Source organism: Cynoglossus semilaevis, chromosome 5 (genome assembly GCF_000523025.1).
Source record: "Cynoglossus semilaevis isolate Cse_v1.0 chromosome 5, Cse_v1.0, whole genome shotgun sequence".
NCBI lineage: Eukaryota > Metazoa > Chordata > Actinopteri > Pleuronectiformes > Cynoglossidae > Cynoglossus > Cynoglossus semilaevis.
In genome coordinates, this window is record NC_024311.1 from 9,349,088 (window position 1) to 9,358,689 (window position 9,602).

At 40.7% G+C, this 9,602-nt stretch overlaps 1 long non-coding RNA gene across 2 annotated transcripts in view; it reads right to left on the reverse strand.

The window, feature by feature from the left end:
- LOC103378990 (uncharacterized) overlaps nt 1–9,602 on the reverse strand; it is a 189,645-nt gene that overhangs the window by 109,321 nt on the left and 70,722 nt on the right. For both annotated transcript variants that reach the window (XR_003049713.1, XR_003049712.1), the window contains exon 4: nt 7,451–7,574. This is a non-coding gene — a long non-coding RNA (uncharacterized LOC103378990). The remainder of the gene's footprint in view (nt 1–7,450; nt 7,575–9,602) is intronic.

Genomic DNA, 9,602 nt, shown 5'->3' on the forward strand with positions numbered 1-9,602 from the left:
CCACAACAACACAACTGCCTCTTACACAGATGCGCACACACACAGTCCCACCCCCACCACCAGTCCCTTTGAGATCTGCTCCCAGGATAGACTGTTTCAGTATTCAATGATTCATTAGGTTGCTCCTCTAAATACATCAAAGAGCTTCTTCTCTCACACAATAAACCAATAAAAGCAATTAGAGCTCCCCATCTTGGCAATGTTGATCCCCCGAGTGTTAACATTAGATAATGAAAGAGTTTGATGACATAAGTTTTGTGAAAAAGCTCACGTGTGTATCCTCTACCACGGCTGTTGGCTTAAGTGTTCTGTGCCAAACACACATGTACATTTTCCCAGATATCATTTCCCCAGAAAGCTAGTTAAAATGGGCCGCCATGTAAAGTCTTTGCAACGATAGTGAGAAGTCTGTGATAATTTAACTTAATTTGCCATCTGTGTTGAGTTTAATGCTAAATGTTTTCAGTTAAAAATATAGAAATTCTTATCACCTCGCTCTTTTTCTGTGTAGTAGAGTGACTTAAAATACACTCTGGCTGTTTCACTGGTACGCTGATGATGTTATTTGTCACTGGTTGTGAAGTTAAATATATTCACGAATGACTGTTCGCTATGTATAGCTTTCAAATTAAAGCAATAATCAAAATCAAAATAACACGTTCATTTTAAAATACTTAAGTCTGTTGAATGTCAATAAATACAGGATTGGCACTGGCATCATCACATGTTGCAACCAAAGACAGTTGTCAGGGTAAGAGGTAGGATTTTCTTATCACTATTATACAGTACCATGATTCTGAAGTATCGCTTTGTAAGAGTACAGGAAAGGTTTGTTTGTTTATAAATAAATGGTCTTTTTTCATACGGCAGTACTTATTATAAATTGAAGTATACAAAATATTACATTTAAATTAATTATTAAATAATGCACATTTAATGCACATTTTTATTTCTAAATTTACAGTATGAACAGATTGCATCAAATAACCGATTTTCGTTTAACCGCTGTCAGGCTGACAGAGGACAACAGTAACGTCTCCTCTGTCCTTGACCCGTTGACTCTCTCACAAATGCACCGACTTCATTAGCGGGTCACCAGTCGGCGTTCACCGTATCATTAGTAAATACAGGAGTATTGACACTCACATATAAAAATCTCATGTACATTATGTCATTGACTAGAGAAGTTTTCATTACAAGGCCACAGAGTGCCGAGCTGATGAGAGGTCACTCAGCCAATAACAACTATTCCACCTGCAGCAGTCATTACCAAGCAAGGCCTTGATTCATTATCCAAATTGTATGGATTAAAGCTCAAACTAACACTGAAAAAAAGATAAATGGAGAGGTACAATATGCATACAGTCATACTGTCCTATTTTGTGTGCATAATTGCTTTTAATGTGAGCCATTAAGCCTAAGTAGCTAAGATTTTAGTGTCTGCCCTACACCAGAGTGTGATCCCTGCTCTGATCAATACTTATGATTTGTAAGTCTCCAGACATCGACGGCACTGTGTAATAGTGGAGAAATTTTGACCTTGAGAGGAGGAACTCAGTGTTCTTGAGAATGGTAGAGAGCGGAGTGACGATGAAGGACAAAAACTCTAAACACAGGTGGAGACACAGATGGAGTGTAAATCAGTTTTCTGAGCCAGAGCACACCACCAGACAAAAAAGATTTACCATATATATATATATATATAATACAATGATGTTTTATTTCAATTTACTCAGAATGTCCTTATTTAATATTAGATCCTGGCCTGTTTAGTTGAACACAATCTTGATATACTCGCAGGAATTGAAGAAAGACACAAGAACACACAGGAAACTTCTTTAACAGAGTCCTTCTCTCTTTTTCGGATATTAAATTACTCTGCCCGTCACTTTTGGATTGACAAATTAAGCAAATTATTTGCAGCAAATAAATAATAGTTTTCAGACCAAATAAAGGGATCATTACCCACAGTACACCTCATGATCTCTTTCTGTGCCACGGCACAGAGCTTGGGAGTCACTGTCTAGAACATGTGACTACATGCTCTAAAGATCTGACTGTCTGTCTTTTAATTACATGCTGTGAATATAAGCTGATCACAACAGTGTGCTTAACCACTGAACAAATACAGGGCCATTTACAGTGACACCTTTCTCTATACACTCTCTTCTAACTTAAAGGCTGTGTGCAGTACTACACCAGGTACACAAGTGAAAATACACGCTCGGGTGTCACGTCTGATGTTGAGCCTGAGCAACTTAAACAGGGGAAGAGAACTCTTTGTACGGTGACAGATGGATAGGCAGCACCATCTCAAGCTGTAGTCTTGGAATAGTTTGAGCTTGAGACTCTGTGTTTTGGCAACAGACAAACATGATATGTGATCCACCCCCGAATCAGAGCGCAAGAGTGAAGAGAAAGAGAGGAATCTTATCTGGATTTGTGTTGTGCCATGTTTATATAGCAGGTGATCAGACAGCAAACACGTGCACTAATTACCAGAAAATGAGCTGAAAATGTGTATTTTAATACATTAAAGGCATTTTTTCTGCTGTAGAGAAACACCCATTAGGCTGTATTCATCTAGGATCAACAGAGAAAGTGTCATCGAGGATGAAATCCCAGCCTCATTAGAAACAGACAGCAGTGACACTGGTCAGTCAGTCACTGCTAAAGATCGTGCCTGTAAATCTCCTGTGTGCATGTCTACATGTGTCTACACAGACATGTGCTGATCTGTATTTTACAACAATACGCACGGTTTGCAAATGAACGTGAACACAGTGAAAGATGTCAGGCATATGTAAGCATCAAAGACTCGACTTCTAAGTGCTAATTAAGCCACAAAGATGAGCTGATTCCATCTCCCCTCCCTGTCAGTCATTTCTTCGACCCAGAATGATGTTATTCTTGTATCAACTTGTCCTCATTCTCAAGTTTCCACCGAAGCAGACTCTGACCTCAGGCGTTTTTCGACCAGTGTTTGGGGTTATGTTTTAGTGAATTCTGTCTTCGCTGCCTGCGTGGGTGAACGGGGCCAAAGCTGGGACAACCGAGACCAGAGGCACCTAACATAACACAATGATCAACGACTGGTCGCATGAGTAGCCAGAGCACGCAGGGCTATTAGATGTGAATGATACGGTTGAAGTTACATCTGTGAACTCTGCCGTGGCCCAATGCCTGGTACTGTTCGAGTGGAATGAGGTCCTGGGGAGAATCACTTTAGGTCGTCATATGTGTCTGCGTGTTTATGTGTGTGTGGAGGTCTGTAAAGTTGATATTTATCCCAGTAGCCACAAAACTCCCCTCTTTGTTTCCAGTTGGATTCCACAGATAAGTGCTGACACTCTTTGCTCCACTGAGTGCAGGCAACACGTGTTTGTGTGACCACACTGGCTGTCTCTCTCCACTGTCTTTCAGTCTCTCATTCCCTCTGCACCAAAACCCGCTTATTAACACAAACACTGGCTGACACTTGTTTGTGCTTTTAATTGTGTCTGGATGTTTTGTCTCTTGTGAACACATACATTAGCATTTCTCTGGCACAGCACAATAATCCCTTCAGCCACAAAGCTGTGCACAGAGACAGAGCCCGGGAAATTACCACATACAATCCCCTTTGCTACACAAGCAGATTTTGCTTGTGTACAGTCTGAGGCAGCCTCTCACTTTTTGCTATGGCTTGTTCTTTTACAAGGTCCATTTCTTTTTGCCTCAAATCTTCAAAAGACAACTGAATAAAACTGAACAATGGGAACAATTGGTAGCAGTTTGAACTCAAAGAACAGAGCCAGTATCTATTCAACTTATAAAAAAATACTTGTATAGATTAATTGCAATCATTAATTTATACAATGAATACACACATTTTAATACATGGGCAAAATGACACCTACTCTATATCCAATAATTCCACCGTCCATTCACTTATCGGTGCTCTAATATACAGTCAATACAAACTTTGGCATTTAAACACACTGTAGGAAAGAGTTTTTGTTTCACCAAAGTGTCTTGCATTTGTGAAAGCTTCAAGTGGATAGGATAGCATCTGTCGGGTGAATAATATTATTAAGGACGAGCTGAAGTTTTGAAAGACACTACGTATTTTAGTGAGGATTAAAATCCCAAACTTTTGTATATTTTTCCATATTAAACAATTCAATCACTTGTATTGGTCCCAAATGAAGTTTGAAACACATACTTCTATCTGCTGTTTTTTGTCTTTCTGCTTCAGCAATATAGAGGAAAAAGTATTTTGTCATTCTGGAGTATGCGGTGTATACATAGGACTGTGGATTTAACCTGATTAATCAGGATTAACTATGGATACTCCATAGCTGCATTGCTGTAATCTGATTCAATTTAAATTGTTTGCCAGCCCTAATATTAATAATGACCAAAACGACAATAACGAGAGGATGCAGACACATCTGTGCTTTATCAAAGACTACAGTCTGACAGCCTCTCAGATGTTTCTCCATTTTTCTCTCGCTGATACAATGTGATCCACAAAAAGAAAACCTTACACTCTCTGGCTCCTCTACATACTGTGAACAAAGCAGTGGTGTGCCAAGGATTACACAGTAAAATATGCATGTCTCAATGAAATATGTATATAGCCATGTGTCATCAATGACATGGTTTCTACAAAGGCTGAACCTCATACACAGGAGCGTGTGTTTCTCTGATTCTATTCCCTGGGTTTTAATGGGTGTAGACACAAGAAAAGACTCATCTGCGAGGATAATTAAGCCTGACATCAATGTATTTGGTAAGCATCTTAACATATATTACTGAATGACTCATTTACCTTCTTTTTTTAAAACAGCAATTAAGAAAAAAGCAGCCAATAAGGGGCTCAGTGCATCAGTGGGTATTGTGTCTGAATTTAAAATCCCAAATATCTCTGGGAAATTAAATTGTCTTGTCGCGGATGGGGCCTAATCTACTCAGTCATGGTGGTTTGAAGAGGAAATGTTTTCAAGTTTTAACAGAGTTGGTTCCAACATTCCCACCACCAAGGCAATCGGAAAAAAAAATAGGGGGCTTCTGTTTTTCCTCTCTTTGCCACCAAAGGGAAGGTGGTTACACGGATGAGCTGTGAATTACACCCTGGAACAACCCAAGCTAGCTAGCTGGAAAGCCTAGAACATTTACTGTATCAGTGATGACTTCATGAGATTCATCAAGATCTTGTACGAGATCTGCGTACAGTTTGGTGCAACCATGTCATGGAGTGACATGAATGGAAGGAAGGCTTTTAAGTATTTTCTTACAGGAACTGAGCCTTAAGGCCAAGAACTACTGAACAATCTCCACAAGTCTCAGGCGCCCACAATTAACAAAAAAAAGCACAAGAACTATCAGGGTTTGACAACCACTGAGTACAACACAGTACTACGGGTGTTAGCCAGTAGCCTCTAGCTGCTTAGCTCTGGCTCTCAGGTATCTGTTTCTTTACAGGTATGTATGACTATAATAGAGTAGTTAAGAGGGCCTCTTGTCATGCCCCCCCACTCCTGTCTCGGCACACTGACTCCAATATGAACAGGGGTGTCTGGACGTTTTAGTGGAGTCTTGTTAGATTGAGTATTACACAATGGAAACTGTCGTGCGGCTTGTAATGTGTAATTGAACTTGGAGCCATTTTGCTTGAGAATATTCAGGCCCTGCTCGGATGGATTTCACGTGGAAAAGCTGACACAACCTAACGCTGTTTGCTAGAAGGCTTTTTTTAGTGTAGAGCAAAGAAAAGATTTTTTTTTGTTTGCCCAATGGCTATATGTCCAGTACAGTTGCACCCTTCTCCGATGTCCCCGAAACCGCAAATCAGGCCATGCTGTTCACAATGCTTTCCTCCAGAACACCCCACCCCTCAATGGGACTGTTTTGTCTCTGGAACTTTCATTATGTGCGCAGTATAAAAATACAGCATCCTGTGAATTTATGGTTCTTCAGTGTTGCCATTGAAAATATGAACTTTTCAGACATTCGCTCTCAGACCAGAATAAGAAAACAGAACAACCACAGAGTTTATACGCACTCACCACAACACAGAGACCTATAGTCGCTGCGCTCCAACTTACAGCGTCTCAGTATTAGAGGATATGCACTTTGGCCTTCAGCCTGAATTCACAAGGACACATCCACACACACCTACGTGAGCACGCACTCATACGATAACAAAATTATTTTAAACACGTCCCCTCGTGTTCATAAACAACTCTTAAAAACATAGACATCTCTTTATACAGGAATAAAACAGCCAGCAGTTACAATAATCCATTACGTCCTCCTGGATGTGCTGCACTTGTTTATTGTCTGTGGCTGTTCGAAAGGCCAGTCTGTGGATCTCATTCTCTCTCAGTGTAAATCTGTCCAACTTATTTCAACCTCAGACACCGATGACACATCCCTTTAAACAACCCTCTTTCTTGCATGAACATATGACTCAAAGATAATGACAGTATTGAGCATTTTATAAAGAGTTGTAATTACAATCATCCAAACCTCCACTTTCCTGGAGTTTATGTCCATCTCCACCTTTCTTTTTCTTTCTCACTCTCTCCTTCGGGCTGATAGATGCATTTCCTTGGAAAGTTCTTTTTTTTTTCTCAGCCAATCATTTATTGTGTTTACATGTAAATACAAAGTGAGTCACGGATATAATTCCGTCATTACCTAGATAATGCGGGTGCTGTCTGTGCATTAAAAACTTTAAGTGCCAGCTTTGGCGTGACCCTAGGGCAGATTGTGGGTTTGACTGATGCCACTCTACCCACCCAGCGTCATTTGAGCTCTGCAATGGGATCTCTCTCAGCGTAGTTTGACCGAAGTTGGCTTAGAATATGAAGACCATAATGTGTGTGTGTGTGTGTGTGTGTGTGTGTGGGCCACACGCGTCTTCACTTTTCACCAGACAAAACCTTGCTACTGTACAGGTTCAATACAATAGAGAACACACTGATGAGGATGCATGTTGGTGTTTTAATCATTAGGACACAGAGCGTTCCATTTACTGACTTCATTTCAAGAAATCGGGGAGAATTCCTAAAATTACTCTAAATAAATTAATAATCAGACTTAAATTTTGATCCAACAATGAAACAAATTATTAATAAATACAAATATAGTCAATAAAGAAATAAGAAGTAAATTTTGCTTTTGAGAAAATATTTTAGAGTCTGTTGGTACTTAACGTATTTATTTGATTTTTTAGTCGATAGAGGTTTAAGGGGTCTACTATTAAGTTCCCAACATGCGATCGCAGACCCATACTGGGTTGTTAGGGGCCATATTTAAATTTTTCAATAATGGGAAACAAATGACTCAGAATTACATCGATCTGTGCATCTAGACAGATACCAAGATACCAAAATAAAAACCCAAAAATAAAGTTGAAATTACTAAAAAATAAATAAACAAACAAACAAACACATCAGCTTACCTTTATAGCTCTTTTCAGTGTTGACCTTTTGACATGGATCGTGACACCTTCTGCTTTCACACTAATCACCTCCAGCCTCTTTCTCAGCAGTGAGAAGTTACAGCGGAAGCCTTCACCACGCAGCCTGCCAGAGATGAGACACATTTAAATCAAAGGAAGAATTACAGTACAAACATGGGTTCCTTAATGGCAGTACCTTCAGATACACTGAAAGACACACATCCAACTGATAAAACATGCCTCGGCTCAGTCCCCACCTGTCTTCTTCCAATAACAAACCCGCACAATTAAGTTCTAAACTCTCTCGTAAATCTTCTAGGAGTCGTGTTTAAAAAGTCCCTCAAGGCAGGCAGACATTTGTTTTTGATTGCAGTATGAGAAAGTAAGAAAGTAGTTTGCGTCTGGGTGTTTGAGTTTACTTTAATAGTGTTTGTGTGGCTTGTTCAAACACCATATTCAATCATAGATGAGCTCCTACCAGCCCATGACAAATCTCCACCTGTGTGTGGGATCAGTGTTGTTATACATGTGGGAGCTCGCCCTGATCCCACAGCCTCTGCCCCATCACCCACCACCTGAGGCCCCGCTTGAATGACGGACTGATGGGAGAATCTCACCTGACAAAAGCACCCGTGATTGATCACCGGGGCTCACCTGAGCGCTCGAGGGGGCACAGCATGCCAAGGAGCACAGACCCAAAAGGGTGCACTTTATTGGGCTAGGCCACCTGACTCCTTGAGGCTAATTCCCTCATGAACAAATTTGTGTGGTCATCACGGGTGCCACGGATAAGCATGCTGTCTCGCTGCGACTGCGTTACACCAAACTAAAACATATACAAAAGAGTACAGCCCTCAGGTCAGGAAAACTAATTAGACACTAAATCATTCACACTTTTAGATGAACACCTGATCCTGAAAGGAACTCGCTGACAAACCAAGAAGTGTTTGGACCAATCTGAGAAGAGGGATTTTACTCATTACATAATTAATGAGGCCAATAATACCGCACACAAACAACGCAAATTGTGCTAAGGACGAACAATTAGTGGGATCCCATTTTCCTGTTTCCTTTATTTTACCCATTAATTGTACTTGTTTTTCGCTCCATTCAGTGTCACAATTAATGCTGGGAGAGGAACCCACAAAACCATGACAGTTTTGGAACAGAGAGGTAGACAAACCCCCATCTCGCTCATAGCAATGTCTGGATTGCTTCTGCACAGAGATAGGAGTCAACATGTTTAGCTACATCAAAAGAAAACCTGATACCTTAAGTATAAGAAGATTAACACTTGCAGTGATCTTGAGCTTAGGCTTTTCCAGGACTTTCAACAGACCGTGCCAGAAGGGACAATTACCGATGAATTGGCACCAACATCTCGTAGTTATTTAACAAAATCTGGCACAGTGTATAAGCTCTCGTTCTTAAGACTTCCTTTCAAGTCTGGCCCTAGTATCGGAGGGGTAACAGATTGGAGGATGTGACGAGAGCTGACAGCAGGAGAATCTACAGGATGCCAAAAAGGGAGACGGAGGGAACGAGAGAGGAGAGTGAGAACAGAAAAGAGGCGAGTGAGAAAAGAAAACACAGAAAACAAAGTGAAAGAGAGAAGTAAATACAGTTACATCAGTCAGTGGACTGTATCATCCGAGGGTGGATACTTGTGGGGTTTGCTGTCACCCACTCGGCACCAGTGGACGCCCCACAACAATGTAAGGAATGTGACGTTACGTAAAACTACCATGTTGACAATTTGACGGAAAATCGGGAATGCATGAAAAAAATATATACCTACGAACAAGACCAGAAAAATGACACACCCTAATCGTGTCATAAGTGGCACATTATTTCCTGATCGTTGTTGTTAGGCGTCAGGTATGTGTCACATGCACCTGTAGGAGGTGTAACGTTGCCGTAAGCTCTCTGTTAATCTTTACCCTAAGCAACACAGCCCTCACCACAGGAGTTTGCAGGGTTTAGAAGGTACACATCTTTAAACACATACATCACTCCATATTAATCCAAAGTACATACACAAGACTTGTACCTACAACTATTTTGCACAGAAAGTCTAATCTGCCTGTCAAGCGAGATGCCAAAACAGGAAGCTGCATGGGGAGAAGTCGTGGACAAATTCCTCTCACGAGGA